The sequence below is a fragment of the Aotus nancymaae genome, unplaced genomic scaffold (genome assembly GCF_030222135.1).
Source record: "Aotus nancymaae isolate 86718 unplaced genomic scaffold, 86718_ANA_hifiasm-v0.15.2.pri h1tg000059l, whole genome shotgun sequence".
NCBI lineage: Eukaryota > Metazoa > Chordata > Mammalia > Primates > Aotidae > Aotus > Aotus nancymaae.
In genome coordinates this window covers 74,525,371-74,548,567 of record NW_026988473.1, presented here as the reverse complement: position 1 = coordinate 74,548,567, position 23,197 = coordinate 74,525,371, and the positions used below count along the sequence as shown (strand labels likewise).

The window sequence follows — 23,197 nt, the reverse complement described above, 5'->3', positions numbered from 1 at the left end:
TGGTGAGAGAAGGGCAAGAATGAGCATGGGCTAATGGATGAAGAATAGAGAAACCCATGGAGAGAGGCACGCTTGAAATAGTCATCCAATCCAGGCTGAATAACCCTCCCTGAACACTTACATTCTCTATATATCATAGAAAAGACAAGGTACAACTATTGTCTCTACAGAAGACACAATCCAAGGAATATAGTTTTCTCTAAGCATGTCTCATGAGCACTGGTCTCAGCTAACAAGAAATCCCCATGCATATAAACAGATGTTTTCATGTACAGCTTCTGTCAGCTGATCTTGTAAATGGTGCCACATTTGCTTTCTACAATAAAGTTGTAATAGCATTTCCTTAATACATCAGCAATCATGTTCCTAAACTCATATTTGTTGAATATTACACACATTTGCTTTCTACAATAAAGTTGTAATAGCATTTCCTTAATACATCAGCAATCATGTTCCTAAAATTCATATTTGTTGAATATTACAATTGTACATTGATTTACCGCTTCTGAAAATCAGTTTTTGACTGCTTTTTGTAAATTTCAGTGAGATTTCAGAATAGATAATTCCTTTATTTGAAAGTGAAGTATGTTTATAGAGTATCCTCTTATGAAACCCTCACTATGGCTTTGAGTTTAATGTTTGTTCACTTGTGTGTGTGTATGTGTTTGTGTATGTGTGTGTAATATAAACAGGAATCAAAGAATTCTGGTAGTGCCACAAAAGGGAGATACATTGAACAAAATTCTGTTGCTCAAAAAAGACAAGTGAATGTTAGGAATAAATGACATGTTGATTTCTTGATGCAAGATATGGGGTTACCATAGTGATAATTGCATAACATCTATAATTCTATAAAACCATCTGGGAGAGAGTAGAATATTCTTTTTTAAAAAGACATTATACTGTTGGCATATTATTTGTAGTTGGTTAAAAATATCCCAGGCATGTGGGCGTTTGCTATTCTTGTCATAAGCTTAGGCTTAGAAGAAATGCACACCAAATATTATCTCTCCCACCTCACACTCAGTAATTGACACATTACTTTCTACTCTTCTGTCCAGCAATTCTGTAGTTTCTTCTCCAGTCCCTGAGGAAAGCCCCAGACTACAATTTGGAGTCAATTTCTTACTACTTTCAGTGAGAAATCTCTCTACCTTAAGACTAATACCTCCAGTTGCACAACCGGTAAATACCCTTTACCTTCCTGCTCCAGGTTAGATTTTTCCCTAAATGGATGATACAGGCTTGCCTGAAGATGGTCAATCCCCACAACACTTAGAAAGACAGATTTTCATAACTAGTCTCAAAATATTGAAAATAAGTATAAGGAGGTTTTGAGCATCTGTGGCTTTAGTGATGGGGGAACCACAAACGGTTTTAGAAAAAAGTAAGTGTCTTGTTAGAAAGTGAGTTTCTGAAGGATGTAGGTTGTGTCACATTCTTCTCTAAATGAAGTACATAGCAAAATGAGGCAACCAAAAATGTGTTGGAAAAATTTTGGTTACCGGTTGGTATTCAAAGCTTCACCATTTTCACAAGTCGAATTGTTAATTATAAATGTATTAACCCACTCAAGGTATACTGAGCCATATGATAAACTGTTTCTTCTCAAGAATCTTACTAATTAGGACAAGAAAAATTTGTCTAAAGCAAGAAGTGCAGCTTAAAATATATAACTATCGATTTCATTTGTTTAGGATTTTCTGCCCTAATCATGTTCATCTGCTATTTATAATGTGTTGTCTTAAGAATGTGCAGGAAAACTTTTAGCTTGAAACAGATGAATGTATGCAACATTCTTTTAGATGGCTTATTGTTAAGTTGAATTTTGTGTATATTTTGAACTTAATCTTTTCTCTTTTTATTAAACTCTTAGAATTATTAACGGTGAATTAGTAATAGGTGATTTATGAAACAAAGATTGTTTTGTTTCTGTTTCTTACCTGCCTAAGATTGTTTTCAAAAATGATTTATGCTTTTCAGATTCAACTCTCACTTTAGATAAAATAAGAAACTGCTAATGGGATGTGATAGGAGAAATACCAGGAAAGCCCCTTGACCCAATTATCTCCTATTACTTCTTCCGACTTGTATCTTTAAATTCCAGTTTTCTCTGTCCTAAAACCTTAAAGACCCTGTTTAAAGGACAAGTACTATCTGGATTAGATAGAGCATTTATTTTAAGTTTGTTGTTTTAAACTACCACATAATAACACTGTTGGTGAGGCATCCTATCAGAGAGCAGGAAACAAAGATGATAGTATAAGCAACAGACAACTTTGGAGTAAAGCGTTAACTTTGTTCTGGAAACAGGGGCCATCTCAGAAGTGAAATTTGAGGACTGTGCGATGGGGCATCTACGAGGAAATCAAGAGATACTGACTATAGTTATTAATGATGTCACATTTTTACTTAGCCCTGATGAGCTGCTGTACAGAATCATTCCATTTTTTCACTCCTGTCAGTAAATCATTCATATGCATAAGAGAATTTCCCTGTCTTCAGGGAAATTGCTGAACCACAGCAATCAAATATATGCATTCTAAAAATCGGAACTAGAAGTGTTGGTATACAAAATTTTGTCCTATCCTGTTTTTCACCTTAAGTTGCTCTCTTTAAAATTGTCAGGTTTAGATAGCTATCATTTATACACCTATCACTTACTGAATCAAAAAGAAATGTGCTGAGAAGTCACTGTGCTTACTGTCTGTCATAGCAAGTGCTAACACAGCAAACGCACACAGAAAGTTTTGGATATCATGAAAATCCAAAATGGAACCTGTCGATTAATGTTGATAGATTGAGTACCTACTCCACTTTAAGTTTTCCTGCTAAGTATAGGCCATGAATATGTTGTGATTACCATGTGTTTGATCAAGTTAACATTTGTGGACCCTAGGAGTTCTGCAACAACAGAATCTGATGTCTTATGCTTTTCCCCTTTAGTTAAAAACAAAAATGGCTATTAGAAGTTTCCAGTATTTCATCATCAAGATGAAATCCCTACAATTAACAATACCAGCACAGCATCAAACCAAAAATAAAGCAGTTACTTTTAGAGGAAGAAGCTCTGCTTTCACAGGAACCTCAGCCTGCTCCTGGCCTCTCTTAGATTGTATTGAGCTATTTTGGTTTGACTCAAATCACTAGTAAGTTTGGGAAAAATAACAGAGCAGTTTTGTCTTAGCTTCCTCTACTTTGTTCTTTCAAGTGAACTGTGCAGAAGTTGCATTTCCCTTTGCTGCCTCTTGTTGAGTGTCTTACAGAGCAGGGGTCCCCAACCTCCAGGCCATGGACTAGTATCAGTCCGTGACCTTTGAGGACCTGGGCTGCACAGTAGGAGGTGAGCAGCTGGAGAAAGAGCGTTATCCCCTGAGCTCTGCCTCGTGTCAGATCAGTGGCATCAAATTGTCATAGGAGTGCAAATCCTGTGGTGAACTGCACACATGAAGGATCTAGATTGTGTGCTCCTTATGAGAATCTAATGATAAATATAATGTGCTTGAATCATCCCAAAACCATCCCCTGCTCCACCCTCATCCATGGAAACAGTGTCCTCCATAAAACAGGTCCCTGCTTCCAAAAACACTGGGGCCACTGTATAGAGAAATGCTTACCAAAGTTTGATAGTGCCATAACTGGGAAAACAACATGTCTTCTTCCTGGACTTCAATACTAGTAGGCCTCCTTGCACAAGACATAAACCGCATCCTCTAACCTGAACTCTACCACTAAGAAAAATGCTCTTTATGCTTCAATATTTACTTACTTTTAAAATATATTTTCAGAATCCAGGGATGGAAGACAATGCTATACATTCTGAGAACCTTAATAGGCACAACAGCACCCACATTTAAGGGTCAAATACTAAGAGCTAATATTTATTACATGCCAAATGAATTTCAGACACTGTTTTGTATGCTTTACAAATATCTACTTATTTGATCCTCGGATAAAATATTGATATATGGACATGTGAGATGGTTATTATATATAGGAAACAGTTATTCTCTTAAATATCTTGAGATTATTGCCTCCCTGCAAAAACTGAAACAGATAGCTTTGCATTCCCACCAATAATGTGTAAGAACATTCATTGTTTTACAAGGGAGGAACAGCAGAGGGGTGGGGAGATCAGGGAGGGATAACATGGGGGGAAATGCCAAATGTGGATGACTGGGGATGGAGGCAGCAGACCACATTGCCATGTGTGCACCTATGCAACAATCATGCATGATCTGCAGATGTACCCCAGAACCTGAAGTACAATAACACACACACACACACATACATTCATTGCTTCACCTTTTTTCCAAAAGGCATTTTGGTACGACCAAAATTTTTGAGAATATGTTAACAATGAAGTTTATTTCAATTGGTTTTAATTTACAATTCCTTTAATATCAAAGTTAAGTAACTGTTTATTCCATTATGATTTGCTGTTTTGTCAAATGCCTATTGCCTATTTTTATTTTGTGCTGCTTTTTTCTTACCTATTCTTAGTATCTTTTTTATATATTATACATAGTAGTCATACCACGTCTCATTCTTTGACTTGTATTTTGGCTGCCTATAGAGTTTTATAATAAAATTGTTAATTTAAATACAGTCAATTTTTCCTTTTTTTTTAAGTATCTTTATTGAGATATAATTTAATACTGTAGAATTTACCCCCAGAAATCAACTACTATTTCAGAAGATACTTGAGTGTTTGCTTTTTTTCAGATACTGCCAAACCATTTTCCATAGTGTCTTTATTATTTCACATCACTGCCGCTAATATATGGATGGTCTAGTTTCTCTACATCTTCACTAGCATTTCATGTTGTTCGTATTTTTCATTTAAGCCATTATGATACGTATTTAGTAACATCTTACTATAGTTTCTTTCAGCACTTTCTTGATGACTGATGATGCTGAATATCTTTTCAGTGGATTATTTGTCATCTATGTATTCTCTTCTGTAAAGTATCTATTCATATATTTTATCCATTTAATACACAGATTTTGTTTTTTCTTTTATTGTTGATTTTGTGCATTCATTATATATATATTGGATTTTAGTTCCTTATCACATAGATTCACATAGATGATTTCCAAATAGTAAAATAGTTTGTTCCAATTTTGATTTTTATTTTTTAAATAGGGTTTTGTACAGTTTTAATTTTCATGAAATCCAGTTTACCCATTTTTCTCTTGCACATTGTGCTTTTTGTGTTAAGGTTAAGATCTCTTTGCCTTTCCAAGGATGTCTGTCATTTTTCTAAAACTGTTTTGGTTTTCACTTTATGCTAAAACCTATGATTCACTTCAGGTTAATTTTTATATAAGGTGTGAATTTAGAAAGTTTTTTTTTTTGCATATGGATATACAGTTGCACCAGCATCATTTGTTTAAAAGATTATTTTCCCTCTTTGAACTGTTTCATATCTTTTTCAAAAATTAATTAGGTAATTTTTATGAGTCTTTTATGACTGATCTGTAGGTTTTCTCAATTTATTCATTAATACCATGAAGATTTGATTACCACTGCTACAGGATACCTCTTCAAATCAGGTAGACATATTCCTCCCACTTTATTCTTCTTCAAAATGAGTTTAGATGTTCTATATCCTTTGCCTTTTCATATAAAGTTTATGAAATGTCTATATGTAGACAAAATACCTTACAGATTTCTTTATATGAACTGTATTACATTGGAATACATATTTGGGGAGAATTGATGTTTTTTTACTCTGCTGATTTTTTTAATCTATCAGCATTGCATGTATCCTTATTTATTTAGGATTTCTTTTTAGTTTTTTAATCAGCATATTTCTGTTTTCAACAATCAAGTTCTGCACATGATTTGTGAGATTTACACCCAAGATTTCAATTATTTTTAGTTACCATAAATGGTATTGCATTTTAAATTATTGTGTCCATGTGTTCATTGTGTGTGCGTGTGTGTATGTATATATGTATATACACATAGACATATACACACACACACATAAAGTATATGTCTATGTATATATATAGTTTATTGTGTGATTGCTGTTGGCGGGATTATAGATACATATTTATTGTAATAGAAGATTTTGTTTCTACTGGTACTGTCATATTACCAGCTAAAATGAGGCACACATACATATATATATATATATATATATATATATATATGAACTGATTATTTATATTTATCTTATTTCTCATAACTTTGTTGAATTTCCATTTTGGTTTTTGATTTTGTTGTATATTCCTTGGAATTTCCTATGGTAATAACCATGTCAACTATAAATAGGAACAGATACTCTTCCTTCCTCCCTCTGTCCTTCCCTCAACTATAAATAGAAACAGACACCTTTTCTCCCTCCCTTCCTCCCTTCTGCCCTCCTTCCTCCCCTTTCATTTGTTAAATTATTGAATCAATTTAAATGTAATTCATTTTATTTCTTTTGAGATTTCCTCTCCCAGTTATGCATTATTTAAACATGTATATATATGGTTTGCAAGTATTTGAAGATTTTTCTGTTAACTTTTTATCATGATTTCTATTTTGCTTCTATTTTACTCAACATAATCTGTGTTCTCTCAATTCATTTAACTTTTTTAGGCTAAATTAATTAGTATATAATTTATCCTGGTTAATATTTTATAGGCACTTGAATAAAATGTATATTCTGCTGTTGTAGGATCTGATAGTCTATGAATCATTAGAAGATCATGTTGGTGACCATTTTTTTGAGATTTTCTATTATATCTCTACTAATACATGTGGCTGCTCTAACAATAGTTAAAAGAAGGACTTAGACATCTCCAACTATAATTTTGGATTTATCTTTTTATTTTTTAAATTCTATCATTTATTGATCCACATATTTTCAGCTCTGTTGTTTGATACATACACAGGCATATCTTCTTTGTGAATTGACCCGATGTAATTATATAATGTCTGCCTTCACTGGCAATTTTCTTTGCTCTGCCATTTACTTCAGTTCGTATTAATATAGCTACATATTGCTTCTTATAGTTAATATTTCTATGCTTTATATTTTCCGTACTTTTATTTTTACTTTGCCTATAGCATTATATTTGGAGTTTGTTTCTTACAGACAGTATATATTTGGGTCATGTTTTATTCACTCTGTCAATCTGTCTTTTCACTGAGGTATTTAAATTATTTACATTTAATATAATTATTGATATATTAGGGCTTAAGTTGACCGTTTTTTGTTCAGTTTTCTATACTCTGTCTCTGTTTTTGCTTTCTATCTTTTCTTCTCCTTCCTTACACTAGGATACATGAAAGTTTTTAGAATGTCACTTTTATTTATCTCTAGAACTTTTGGATGTTTCTTTTTGTATAGATTTTTTTTGTGTGTGTGATTGCTGTTGGCAGTACATTACAGATACATAATTTATTTTGATATATGTTTTCATTTCTGGTACTGTTATATTATCAGCTAAAATTAGCCATAGAAATATTAGCTTCATTTAATACCTTTCACTCATTTATAGTTCGTGTTAAATACTTCCTCTTCCTACATTTAGAAGTATATCAGATAATGTTATAATTTTTGCTTCACATATCAACGGTAATTTAGGAAACTCAAGAGGTGAGTAAAATTCTGTTGTATTTACCTATATAGATGCTTCTCAACTTATAATGGGGTTACCTCCTGAAAAACCTATCATAAATTGAAAATATCATAAGACAAAAATGCATTTAATATACCTTATCTATGAAACATCATGGCTTAACCTAGCTTTTCTTAAATGTACTTAAAGCATTTACATTAGCCTGCAGGTGGAAAAAATCATCTTGCATAAACACTTTTTAAGTACTGAATATCGCATATAATTTATTGAGTACTGTACTAAAGTATAGTTTCTAGTGTTGTTGTTGTTCGTTTTCTTTTAGCACTTTGAATATGTCGCTTTTCTTCCTTCTGCCCTCCAGTGTTTCGAGTGAGAAATTCATGTATTATCTTATTTTCTCTTGTTCATGAGGAGTCATTTTTCTCTTTCTACTTTGAACATTTTCTCTTTGCCTTTGGCTTTCAATATTTTGCTTGTAATGTGTTTGGTTGTGGGTTATTTTATGTTTCTCCTGCTTGGTGTCCCTTGAGCTTTCCTTATGTGAATATTAGTATACATCATCCATTTTGAGATGTTTCCTTTCATTATTTATTTAAATAATTTTTCATCTTCCTTTTTTCTCTTCTCTCCTTCTGGTACTCCCATTATATATATCTAGGTGCCATTAATGGTATTCAGATTTGTCAAATGTTCCATTCATTTTTCTTTATATTTCCCTGTTTCTCAGACTGTTTAATCTCTGTCCACCTGTCTTCAAATTTGCAGATTATTTTTCTGCTAACTCAAATCTACTGTTGAAATATGTAGTAATTTTTAATTTTATATGTTTACTTTTAAGATTTATTTAAATTTCTATGACGTGCAAAGATAAATTTTGTTTGTATTTGTAATAGTTGATTTGATGTGTGTTTCTACCATGGCCAATGTATGCTCACTGTCACAGTGAGTTGGTTTTCTATTAGACAAGGATCTAATATCCAGAACCTGTAAAGAACATAAGCAACTCAACAAGCAAAAACCAAATAATCTCATTAATGAGTGAACAAAAGACATGGACAGATGATTCTCAAACAAAAACATACAAACAGCTAACAAACATATGAAAAATGCTCAACATCATTAATCATAAGATAAATGCATCAAAATCACAATGAGGCACCATCTCACACCAGTCAGAACGGCTGTTACCAAAAAGTTAAAAAAAGAACAACATGCTCTGGTGAGGCAGTGGAGAAAAGGGAACATTTATATACTGTTGGTGGAAATGTAAATTAGTTTAGCAACTGTAGGAAGAAGTTTGGATCATTCTCAAAGAACTTAGAACTACCATTTGACCCAACAATCTCATTACTGTGTATCTATCCAAAGAAAATAAATTGTTCTACCAAAATGATGCATGTACTTGAATTTCCATCACAACACTATGTAAAATAGCAAAGACATGGAATCAAACCGAGTGCTCATCAATGGTGAATTGGATAAACAATGTGCTACACACACCCCATGGAATACTACGCAACCACAGAAAAGATTTACATTGTCCTTTGTAGCAACATGGGATGCAGCTGGAGGCCATTATCCTAAGTTAATTAATTCAGGAACAGAAAAGCAAATACACTTATGAGAACTATACATAGGGTAGGTATTCATGGACGTAAAGATGGCAACAATGCACACTAGGGACTACTAGACAGGAGAGAGGGAAAGGGACACAAGTTGAAAAACTAAGTATTGTGTTCTATGCTAGCTTCTTGAATAACAGGATCAAGCATACACCAAACCTCAGCATCACACAACATGCCCAGCAACAAATCTGCACATGTATCCCCCAAACCTAAAATAAAAATTTAAATTACAAAAAACAGAAAGAGAAAAAACTCTCTCTCTCTCTCTCTCTCACACACACACACACACACACACACACACACACAAATAGCCTGAATAAATTAAAATTTTAAAAAATCTTTCCCTACACTCAGGTTTTAAAAGTATTCACTTTTGTTATTTGGAATCTTAAATGTTTTGGCCTTCATATTTAAGTATTTAATTCACTTGAAGTTATTTTTTGCTTTTATTTTGTAACATGAAAAGATTAATTTTTCTAAATGTATATTTAATCTTCTCAGTATACTTTGGTTGGAAATTCCTCCCTTTCCTTTCACTTGCAATGGCCATTCTATTAATATATGTAAATTCTATCCTTTTTATTTACAAACACTTTATAACTTAGAGTAACACATAATTCTATGTTGTTTTCTTCAAGTGTTCTCAGTAGTTTGTGCATTTACAATTTCACAACAATTTTAGAATCAACCTGTCAAGTTAAAAAATAAAGGAAAGAAGTCAAATATGTATAGGGTCTTAAATACATGGGTCTTAAAATGTGTCATTATCAGTATAACTTTGTGTGTGTGTGTGTGTGTGTGTATGTTTGTGTGCGTGTGTGTGTGTGAGAAAGAGAGAGAGAGAAAGAGAGAGAGAAAGAGGGAGAGAAAAGGAGAGAGAGGTGGAGTTTCGGTCTTGTTGCCCAGGCTGGAGTGCAATGGCGTGATCTCGGGTCAAGCCTCTGTGTCCTGGGTTCAAGCAATTCTCCTGCCTGAGCCTCCCGAGTAGCTGGGACTACAGGTGCCTGCCACCACACTCAGCTGATTTCTTTCATTCTTTCTTTCTTTTTTTCTTTTTTTTTTTTTTTTTTTTTTTACTATTTTAGTAGACATGGGGTTTCACCATGTTGGTCAGGATAGTCTGGAACTCCCGACCTCAGGTGATCCACTGACCTCGGCCTCCCAAAGGGCTCAGATTACAGGCGTGGGACATCACACTCAGCTTAGTATGACTTGAACTAAAGATTTTTTTTCTGAAACATTTTTTTTTCAATCTTAATTTTTAAATTATCAATTAATTTTATTTAATAGATATAGGGGAACTTACAGTTTCTTTTTCAATTTTCATTCAGTTAAAGATGTTTTCCATTTCTTGTAAACTTTTAAATCATTTTTAAATAGTTTTTAATTTGTGCTTGTTATCTATTTAAGATAATTAATATTTGTAAAGATAACCCTTTTTCTTCTTTCATATTCGTCGTTTGTTCTGTCTCCTGCATATGCGCGCGTGCGCCCACTCTCTCAGAAATAAATATAGCAGTTCCTCAATTTTATTGGCTTTTTCAGAAAATTAGTTTTTGGCTTTTTTAATTCTCTCTACTGTCACTCTTTTTTTAAAAAAAATAGCTTGCTCCTCTTTGTTAGACTTCTTGATATAGGCACATAATTTATTTTAGTTTTCTTTTTTCTAATATACACATTTAAGTCCAAAAGTTTATTACTGAGTGCTCACTTTATTCCGAGATTGTAATCTAATCTCTTCTTTGACTTGTAAGTTACGTGACGTTTACTAATTTCTAAATAAGTTCACTTTTCTATTTGTCTTTAAGTTACTGATTTCTACTTTATTGTATTGAAGTCAATAAATACTGTATAACTTTGAATTTTTGAGATTTGTTGAAACTTAATTGATTCCTATACATCTGATCAATTTTTAAAAAGCTTTATGCGTTCCGGGGGAAATAATGTATATCCTGTGTTTGTTGGAGCAATATGCCACATATCAATTTGTTCATCTTTGTTTATTTTGTTACTAAAAACTATTCTACTTAGATACTGATTCTGTTACCTGTTTCATAAATAACGAGAAAACATAAATATGAAATCCACTGTGACTTTAGATTTACCCTTGTCATTTTATAGCTGTTATCAATTTTCCCTCATATATTTTATCACTAGGTTAGTAAAAGCATATATATAAAATTGTTCTAGCTTCCTTGTAAATCATTTTCTCTATGACATAACGTTGTTTACCTTTTAAAATAAACTCTTTTTCTTTGTTTGATATTAACATAATTATATGAGCTCTCTTTTGGTTGGTATTGTTTATGTAACTAACACTTGTTTAACCTACACGTTTCATATATTTGTTTTTTACTGCATCTCAGACATTACCTTTGGGAATACTTTTTACATATTCAATATACATTAAGTATGCTATACCAGGGAAGGAATATGTTATAGTCCAACTTGGTCAATTGGCAGATATACCAATTTCTCCCATTTAAAGTTATTAGTTGTCAAAATATACCACACCAGAACTGATGATTTCAAATAATTCAAAGCTTTATTACTTAGGCATAAACCAAACAAGGAACGAAGAGAAGATGAAAGGGGGAAATGCAAGATGGCTCTTTTACGTCTGGGCACATAATGTCTCGTCTCTCGAAGAGAGAGAGTGTTCTGGTGAGATTTTATATGATACCAGCCTTCTGGTGGTTGGATTTTTTAATAGTTCCAGGGCGAACCACATGCAGGCTGTATATACAAGTGTGTTTCTGTGCGTATGAGGAGGATCGAAGGGACAGGGTGGGATGCTTTTCATTCAGCTTTCCCTGGCTTACCAGGAGCAGGGTTGAGGCATTTCATGGTGTCTGCTTCAGGGCGTTAAAAATCACCTATCCTGGTTCCAGGCAATAATGGGGAGCATTGTGCTTCGAGAGTTAAAAAATTTAAAAAATTCTAACCAAATATTTGTTCAGTTTTTGTTTTTACCATGTGCCAGAAATTGTAGATACTATGTGATACAAGTATTTCACCCTTTGGGGTTGAACTGCTCCCAACTAAATCTCAACCCTTGATACCCAAGAAAAATTTTTTGTAATTTCCGTTAAGGAGACTTGATGATAGTACAGTTCGTTTCTGTTTCTTCAAAAATACTGGTTTTTTTCTCATTTTTAAATAGTTGAGTAGGTATAAATAGCTTGATAGTTCTTCTTCTCTTCATTAATTCAATATGTTAGTCCACTGTTTTTCTGGCTTTTATTGTTGTTGATAGATGGTACTTTAAATCTTGCTCCTTTGAAATTAATCTTCTCCTTTTTTTCTAATTATTTTTAAATATTGGCTTTTATTTTTATTTTTTATATATTTTTTCTTTCTTTTGCTCTGTATTATTTTATTTTATTTTTTTTCTCTTTTTTTTTTTTGAGACGGAGTTTCGCTCTTGTTACCCAGGCTGGAGTGCAATGGCACGATCTTGGCTCACCGCAACCTCCGCCTCCTGGGTTCACGCAATTCTCCTGCCTCAGCCTCCTGAGTAGCTGGGACTACAGGCACGCACCACCATGCCCAGCCAATTTTTCATATTTTTAGTAGAGACGGGGTTTCACCATGTTGACCAGGATGGTCTCGATCTCTTGACCTCGTGATCCACCCGCCTCAGCCTCCCAAAGTGCTGGGATTACAGGCATGAGCCACCGCCCCCAGCCCTATTTTATTTTTTTAATGTTCTGGGATACATGTGCAGAATATGCAGGTTTGTTACATAGGTATACATGTACCATGGTGGTTTGCTGCACCTGTCAACCCATAATCTAGATTTTAAGCCCCACACGCATTAGGTATTCGTCCTGATGCTCTTCCTCCCTTCCCCTTCAACTCTGACAGGCCCTGGTGTGTGATGTTCCCCTTGCTGTGTCCATGTGTTCCCATTGTTTAACTCCCACTTATGAGTAAGAACACGCAGTGTTTGGTTTTCTGTTCCTGTGTTAGTTTACTGAGAATGATGGTTTCTAGCTTCATCCATAGCCCTGCAAAGAATATGAACTCATTCTTTTTAATGGGCATAGTATTCTGTGGTGTATATGTGCCACATTTTCTTTATCTAGTCTATCATTGATGGGCATTTGCTATTGTAAATAGTGCTGCAATAAACATATGTGTGCATGTGTCTTTATAGTAGAATAATTTATGATCTTTTGGTATAAACCCAGTAAGGGGATTGTTGGGTCAAATGGTATTTCTGGTTCTAGATCCTTGAGGAACTGCCACACTTTCTTCCACAATGGTTGAACTAATTTACACACCCACCAAGAGTGTAAAAGCATTCCTATTTATCCACAGCCTCTCCAGCATCTGTTGTTTCCTAACTTTCTAATCATTCTGATTGGTGTGAGATGGTATCTCATCGTGGTGGGTTTGATTTGCATTTCTCTAATGACCAGTGATGATGAACGTTTTTTCATGTTTTTTGGCACATAAATGTCTTCTTTTGGAAAGTGTCTGTTCATATCCTTTGCCCACATTTTGATGGGGTTGTTATTTTCTTACAAATTTAAGTTCCTTGTACGTTCTGGATATTAGACCTTTATCAGATGGGTAGCTTGCAAAATTTTTCTCCCATTCTGTAAGTTACCTGTTCACTCTGATGATAGTTTCTTTTGCTGTGCAGAAGCTCTTTAGTTTGATTGGATCCCATTTGTCACTGTTGGCTTTTGTTGCAATTGCTTTTAGTGTTTTAGTCATGAAGTCTTTACCCATGCCTATGTCCTGAATGGTATTGCATAGGTTTTCTTCTAGGGTTTTCATGGTTTTGGGTTTTACATTTAAGTCTTTGATTCTTCTTGAATTAATTTTTGTATAAGATATAAGAAAGGGGTCAAGTTTCTGTTTTCTACATATGGCAAGCCAGTTTTCCCAGCACCATTTATTATGTAGGCAATCCTTTCCCCATTGCTTTATTTTGTTAGGTTTGTCAAAGATCAGATGATTGTAGATGGGTGGTGTTATTTCTGAGGTCTCTGTTCTGTTTTTGGTCTATAAATTTCTTTTGGTACCAATACCATGCTGTTTTGCTTACTGTGATCTTGTAATATAGTTTGAAGGCAGGTAGCATGTTGCCTCCAACTTTTTTTTTTTTTTCTGTAGTATCGACTTTGCGGATTTTTTGTTTTGTTTTTATTATTTTTTATTTTTTTGGTTCCATATGAAATTTAAAGTAGTTTTTTTTCTAATTCTGTGAAGAAATTCACTGGTAGCTTGATGGGAATAGCATTGAATTTATTCATTTCTTTGGGCAGTATGGCCATTTTCACAATACTAATTCTTCCTATCCATGAGAATGGAATGTTTTTCCATTTGTTTGTGTCTTCTCTTATTTCCTTGAGCAGTGGTTTGTAATTCTCCTTCAGGAGGTCCTTCGTGTCCCTTGTAAGTTGTATTCCTAGGTATTTTATTCTCTTTGTAGCAATTGTGAATGGGAGTTCACACTTGATTTGGCTCTCTGCTTATCTGTTCTTTGTTTATAGGAAGGCTTATAATTTTTGAATATTGATTTTGTATCCTTAGACTTTACTGAAGTTGCTTACCAGCTTAAGGAGTTTTGGGGCTGACATGATAGGGTTTTCTAAATATACAGTCATGTAGTCTGTCTTGCTTTTTTGTCTTTGTTATTATGTAGTATTTATTATGATATTTGTGTATTTTTGTCTGTGATTTTAGCCTTTTAAATCAGTGATCATGTTTCATCAATTGTAAGAAATTCCCACATGTTATGTTCTGAAGTATTTCATGTCTCCACTCTCTGTTTCACAAATTTCTCATGCTCAGATTATATATATTTTTAGCTCTTGGCTACACTGGATATCTCTTAAATTATTCTACTTTTCATATATTTTAGTCTGTTTGTGCTTTACTCTGGATGCATTCTTAACTCTTGCATTTTTAAGAAATAATTTACTCTCTTCTTAAGCTATTTTAAGTCACTGTTAAATCCGTGTATTGAGTTAAATCTCAGTTAGTACATTTTTTGGCAAAAACTGCATTTGGGACTTTAAATTGATTGCTAGATAATTTTTGTGTAAGATAGTTTTAAGGAATTTGCAAATTTTTCTTTTAAAAACATGCTGTAAGCATTATTATATGCTGTGCCTGGTCCTTCTGGTTCTGGGGTATTTGTATGTTAATCTCTCCTCTATTTTTTCTCCTGGTACTTGCTCACAGTTCTTTGTTTGCTTGCATGTTTAGTAATTTTTTTGAGAATGACTGCTCATTTTCTGTAGATAATTAATTTTTATAGTTATTTACAAAATAGATGAATTATTTACAAAAATAATGAAAGTATTTTTTTTAGAGTTAGCTTTGCTTTTATAAATTGCTTAAGAAAACAATACTATTAGTACAATTTAATTCCTATGAATTTAAGGCTTAAGATTTTTTTTGTTTACTTCTGTTTGTATTCACTGGAATGAAGAATCACGTTTTCTTCAACTTGACATTACAAAATTTTTTTTTTATTTCTCTGCAAAGTGCCAAAGAAATATTTCTTAAAGTTTTATTTCAATGGACTATTTCTAGTTCATCATCAAATGTATGCATTTTGGGCATCAGTTTCATGTGGGCAGAATCTTGACCTTCTTGATTCCCCAGCTTCAGTAAGCCCTACATGTTTTTCTTCTTCTTCCTATAGCCCTCTAACGTAGGCGAACTAGAGTTTCAGTTATCCAGGATTGGCAAATTACCTGACAACATGGTTTCACTCTTCTCATTTCTTTCTGGAGTCCTACCTTCACTTACATTTAATCTGATAATTCTTCACTATCTTTGGGGATTTTAACATTTTTATTATTTTTTCTGGTGTTTTTATTTTCAGCAACAAGTTTGGTTTGACCATGAAGGAAGCCATATTACAGAAATAAACGTCTATTCCCATCTTTATATATACATTTTCCAGAAGAAATTTTGATTGTCGTGCTATTTCCTCACACCCAAGTTTTGCTGTAGTACCACATTGCCACTGTAACTGCACATTTGACAAATCATATGTTGATAAATTTTCTGAAATATGTTCTTCCCTTTTCAATGTGCATACTTTACCCTCTACTGGTTCTCTTATCTCTTTTAAAAACAGACAGAAAACACAGACAATAACAGAAAGCTCCGTTGCTCTGCACTGTAACCAGCAGTCTAAGCACAATTAAGATAAAGACACTAGGATGCAGATTCAGTTCAGTTAAGCATATGTATCTAAAAATGTCAACCTGTGTAAAGTGATAGGTCTAGTGTAAGGACCCTTTTAGCAAAGTATCTGATTCTATAATCACAAAATCTAAGTTCCTCTTTTTTACTAGGTGAGTAGTCTCCATATTTGAAGTTATGATCCACCATTCCATAATGCCTTACCAAAGTTTAATTAGGTCATGTTTATTGCTTTCTTTGAAAATGAAAGGCGTTATGTGCATACACACAGTTTATAAAGCAAGAGATTTTCTTTGGTGTTTGGTTTATCTGATTTTTATCTATATGAAACAAATTAGAGATGAGCGGCAAATTGCCATTTCTGTTGATGTTATGTGAATAAAAGCTCAAGTAAAGTAGTACTCTGAAGAAACTAGAAACTGTAGACAGAAGAAAAGAGCAAGGTATTGGGCTGTAATTCTCTCAGATGTATATACCTTATTGAATATTCTCACATTGCTTTATACATCTTTTCTGTAAGTTAATCTTTCTAGGGAAGTAAGATTTTACGAGGAATCATGTGCATGACTTGAATATATTATAGATTACTATAATTTTGAAGTTACTCAAAGGCAGTTCCTAACGATTATTTTTACCCATGCTTCTTTTGATTAATAGAAAAATCTTAGACTGTTGCACATAAAGTTTTGTTCACCTGTTTAATGTTATTTAAATTGAAGGTACATAAAACCAAAATAAAACAATAATTTTAGATACATATTTTAAATGACACATGGGTTTCCTGAATTTCTGATGCTACTTTTTGAGTACCACATCCCTTTCCACACCGTAAGACTAATTGTAGTGTATATTCAGCTGATTGAACTTCCTGGGGGTATTAGCTAAAATAGTGGCCTTGCTCATATATTTACAATTTTGGTTTCAAAATTATCCTATTAAATAATTGAATAAGTGTCAGACTTAATCAATCTACTGGGATTCTCTCTTCTTTCATGTATAGTGTAGTGTCTGCCCTTTCACACATGTATTATCAATGAAATAAAATGAAAAAGGACATGAAAATATAAAATAGTTAACAAAATTGAATATTTAAAGTGATTCAGAAATCTGACCAGTATATTTGGAATAATTGCTTAAAATCGGTTTCATTTGAATAACACTTTTTTATTTTGACACCTAACAGGCACTTTACTCTGTATGAAAATGGGACTTTGTCACAAACTAGACTTGAACAGGAGCTTATCCTGTTAGACTTAATCACTCTATATAAGCTATGAAAAAAGTAGTATGGCATATATTAGTATGTAATTTTCCTCCTCCTGCCTTCAAACTGGATAAAGGTCCAAATTACCATTTTTTCTAAGTAACGTCATTCTCAATTCCACTAATATTTTTATCTGGCATATAAGAAAGTCAAGAGAGAACTTATTTCTTATTTCTGGAGGGCTGAACAGAAACAGGAATATAAAAACTAGAGTACCTGAGTGGAAGAAATCCTGTCCTTGAAACTTGGGAAACCAACTGTATGCAAAATAAGGAGCAATTTCAGGCCCAGAATGGGATATATTGGTGCTATAATAATAATGAATACCTAAGTATCTATAAAATAAATAGATTCATGCTTTTTAGCATAGTGCTAGAATAATATCATCTACCAGTCTGTTTTTAGACATAGTCCATTTTTCCTTGAAAGATTCTATTACTGCCCTATTTACAGTCCATATGGGATGCTAGACACAACTGGATTATATTCTTTTTGTGAGTTTTGCCAAGTTCTATGTGTTGGCATCATTACCACTGTCATCCTCAACTCCAGTCCACTAGATACTCCCTGTAATTGTCTGCACATGTCATTTCCTGACAGCCTGACTTTGCTTTTGTCTGGCCTACAGTAAAGCCCAAGAGAGAATATCTAGAAAAGTAGGAGCATAGGCTGCATGGGCCTTCTAAGTATTCAGGCTTGTATAGTACTGTGGTGATTTCTCCCTAAGGTCTACCTGGCATGGAATTCAAAATGATGTGGTGTGAATTTTATAAGGACAAAATCAAAATTTAAATAAATCATAAAATTAGAAGGATGAGGAAATGTAGCTTTGTGAGAGCTCAACAACCAACAATTACTTTTTTCAGTTATTATAATGAAATCCAAAAAGTATTTCTGTGGACTTCAATGCCTTATGTGAATCTGGCCCTTGGTGACCTATGTGAACCTGTCATCACATCCCACCCTTTCCTTCAGTCACTGTATACCAGACAATGAATCTCTCCGTTTCTCTAACTCCTGAGCTCTTTTCTCCTTAAGGTCTTTGCTGCTCTGTCTTCCATAGGTTTTCCTTAGATTTTTATCTACCTGATTCCTTATTCAGATCTCTGCCCAGCTACTCTCTCATTAGAATAACATTCTCTCAGTACCTGCTCTACCTTAGCTGTGCCAGTCACTCCCTGTCACATTAGATATGGATACAGTAGATTACAAATTACATTTCCATTAAAAATGTCACAGAAAGACATGAATAACAAAATGATAATCCTCCCAAAAGTTTGCTTTCTGTGTATGTTTTGAGCTTTTCTTATATTAAAATCCATTAAACAAAGGGATATAAGCAAACTTACAAAAAGTATCTTATCAAAATGTCAAATAATTTTGGATTAATTTATTATAAAGTTTTGTAGTCTATATGAATATATATATATATAGTATGTTCTTAAAATATGGACTACATAAATATAAATGCCCTTGGTTTTATACATTAAAACAAATCTCTTATTTACAGTAATATATTCAACAAGATATTGAAATTCTGCTAATACAAAACATACTGTGTATGATTTAAAATGAACAATTGTAGTGCATGGATTGAGTGGGTAACGCAATGAAAGAAATTATCAAGTGTCAAAAATATAATAAGAAAAGTGTAAATCTGAGAAGTTAGCAAGCCCCAGAGCAGATGGCTGCGGCATCTGATATTCTCCAGTGTTCTCAGACTTCGGCTGTAAAAAGATGAGATTCACTGTAAAAGAAGTTAGTTTGGAGACCCCTTTAGAAAAATCAACAACTTGAATGTGAACAACTCCAACTGAAATTCTGGACTAGTAAAGCAATAAATAAGAAATGAGGAGGAGCAGGGAAATATTCCTGTCTGCAACAATTTAAAAAAATGTAAAAGAAAAATACAACAAAGGTTTGGAACTTGGATTCAAACTGCTGACATGGCCAGAGGGAAAAAAGACTAGAAATTTAATTTAAAGTACACCTGGATGATAAGGGCTCTAGTACCTAGTAGAAACTAAAATAAATCTTCTCTGTGAAATACTCTACAACCTAGACCTCAAAGAAATCTCATACAGTTTCGGTGAATATAATCTCAAAGTCCAAACCACCACAAACACATAATAAACAAAAAAAAAAATTAGAAACTCTCAAGTGAAAATACAAACATACTTGTGATATTACAGTTATTGTATGAAAATATAAACTGAGTATATGTTTAGTGAAATGAAGAGCGAATCAAATTATGATTATAATCATATATAATATGATTATAATATTAATCAAATAATACCAAAGTCTGTCATACAAATAATTTGAAAATTATAGTTTGATATTCTACATCTAAATAGAATATTTCAATGAGAAATATTCAATTAAAATCAAAAGCTCAATGAAAGAATTAAAAGGAAGATTAGACAGATTAAGAATTACTGAAACAGAAGCTAAACTAAAAGTAAAAAGTGATCAAGAATTCAGCCTGAATTACTAAAAAAAATTGGAAGATAAATACTGAACAAAGAAAATTTATAAGTTAACAGCATAGTTAAATCAGTTTATTATGTTATTTGGGAAAATAGTACATATACCAAATAATTACAAACTTTGCTCATTTAACGTACATTATGTAATTAGAAAAACCACTCTACAGAAATGTCACATATAACATCTGTATTTGGAAACTTTATGTTTGGTGAAGGAGAATTGAAAGTAAAATCATGTACAAATAAACAAATTTGAAACCTAAATCTGTCCAAAACAAAACAGGAATTTCTTTATCCTTTTATTTTTGTTTGTAGAGGCAGGATCTTGCTCTGTTGCCCAGGCTGGAGCGCAGTGACGCAGTTGTGGCTCATGGTAATGTCAACCTTCTGGGCTCCGGTGATCCTGCTGTCTCAGCACCACCACCCCCCCGCCCCGCCCTGCCAGCAGTAGCTGGGACTACAGGTGTGCATCACCATGCTCAGCTGATTTTAAAAATAATATCTTGTAGAAATGGGGTATTGCTATGTTGCATAGGCTGGTCTTGAACTTCTGGCTTCAAGCCATCCCTCCTTGGTCTCCCAAAATTCTGGGATTACATGTGTGAGCCATCACACCCAACTAGGAACACTTTGCTAATGTATGAAGTAAACTCAAATTAAAAAGAAAACCAATTATATTGAAACACTCTGTTAGCTACCAACTCCCTATAGGTTTGTCATGCTTAAATTAAGAATTCCTATAAATCTCAGCCAGTGAAATAAAGCAAGAAAAATAATCAAAAGATAAAATGATTTGAAAAGAAGACAGAAAATGTCTACAAGTGATAATTAAGAGTACCTAGTAAAAATTTATTTGCATTGGTAGTATTTAACAAAGATGCTAGATTTTCAAAAATTAATACCTAGATTTAAAACATTAATACACAAATGAAGCTGGTACTTTAATACTATGGCAACATAAGTAGTCAATACATTGCAGAAATGTAGTATTTATAATAGGAACAAACATGTATAGAAAAGCAGCATAATATAAAGCATGGAAGACTTTTGTGAAAATGTTTATAACATTTTAAATGCATGCAACAATGTCTAAACAGAGACACCTATACCATTTTTAATTGATAATATTTTTAAAATGTAAATTATCCTGAGAATGATTTATAATTTTGATTTATATATAATTTTGATTTATAAACAGATATATTTTCTGGATGTTGATACATTAGTTCTAAAATATATCCAAAAATGGAAAGAGCGAGAAAAAGCCAAGACATGACTTAAGAGCACCATGATTGTAGAGCACCATGGGAAGTGTGAGAGTGAGAGAGAGTGTGTGCATGTGTGTGAGTGAGAGGTGTGTGTATGTGTGTGAGTGTGTGCATGTGTGTGACAGTGTGTGCATGTGTGTGAGTGTGTGCATGTGTGTGAGAGTGTGTGCGTGTGTGAGAATGTGTGCGTATGTGAGAGAATGTATGTGTGTGAGTGAGTGTGTGTGAGAGCGAGTGTGTGTGTGAGAGAGTGTATGTGTGAGAGTGAGAGTGTATGTGTGTGTGTGTGACAGTGTGTGTATGTGTGTGAGTGTGAGTGTGTGTGAGTGAGAGTGTGTACGTGTGTGAGAGTGTATGTGTGAGTGTGTGTATGCGTGTGAGAGTGTGTGAGAGTGTGTATGTGTGAGTGTGTGAGTGTGAGAATGTGCATATGTGTGAGAGTGTGTGAGAGTGTGTGTGAGAGTGAGAGTATGTGTATGTGTGTGAGAGTGAGAGTGTATGTGTGTGTGAGACAGTGTATGTGTGTGAGAGTGAGAGAGAGTGTGTGTATGTGTGTGTGAGAGAGAGAGAGTTGTCCTCGCAGAATTCCAGATCTTTTAAAAAGTTATACTAATTGAATCTATGTTTTATGGTTGTGGAAAAAGACAACAAATTAGGCCAAAATTACAGAACAAAGTTTGCAAACACCATCTCATGGATATAAGAAAACTGACATGAGACAGAGATTGCATTGGCATTGAAGAGCAGTAGGGAAAGATAAAACTTTTGGGTAAGCAATTGTAGGTGCAAGTAATCCAATTCATTATCCATATGGAAGAGTGTGAAACTGGCTATCTACATTATTCTATATTAAAAAATCAATTCCAGGTAGAATAAAAGATAAATGTCAAAGACAAAACTTTAATAAAAATAAAATGTAGAAAATAATCTTTTATTAGGGATTAGACAAGGATTTCTTCAGCAAGATATATTTAGTCTATTACAATAATTGAAAAATTATCAATAAAACTAAGAATTTTCATTTATCAAAAATATTAAAAAAGGAATACTGAGCCTTTATGTAACTGTAGAATAAGATAGTTGCAGTATGTTTAATTGATTAAAGAGTAATTTGTATAATATATAAAGATAAGATATAGATACAGATAGCTGTATTTTAAGACTCTCTCTGTGTTTGTGTGTGTGTGTGTGTGTATATATATATAATCAATATATCAAAGAAGAACAGCTCAGTAAAGTGGACCAAAAATATGAACAGACTTTTATAGAAGATGAAAGATAACCAATAAATATGTAAATATGCTCAACCTAATTAGTAGTGGGGAATTGCTAATTAAAACTGCAATGAAATTTTAGTATATATCTAACAGGATTAAGAAAAAAAGTCTTGGAATCTCAATAATGTCCAGCATCATGGTTGCTCATAGGCTGCTGTGGGAAGCTTCCCTGATAGCGTTGACTGTGCACACACTGATGTTGCAGAATTGCTAGTCCCAGGAATAGATTTTTGGCAGGTTCAGGAAAGATTTATATAAAAACATGTTTAAATGCATCTTTTTTAAGTAAAAAATAATCCACTGGAATTAATGCTATGCCTAATAAGAAAAAAACAATGATGAATAGTGGTATATTCACATAATAAAATACTATATAGCAGAGAAAATGAATAAACCGTAGATTCACACTCGAACATGGATGAATTTTCCTCAAATTTTTGTGTGTGAAAAACAATTTAATTTTTTCTACATTATTTTATTTATATAAAGTTTACAATCAAATATACATAGATACATA

The 23,197-nt window shown here is 33.3% G+C and overlaps 1 long non-coding RNA gene across 1 annotated transcript in view; it reads left to right on the top strand.

The window, feature by feature from the left end:
- Window positions 1–23,197, top strand: part of LOC135270136 (uncharacterized) — a 323,021-nt gene that overhangs the window by 119,067 nt on the left and 180,757 nt on the right. The window lies entirely within an intron of this gene.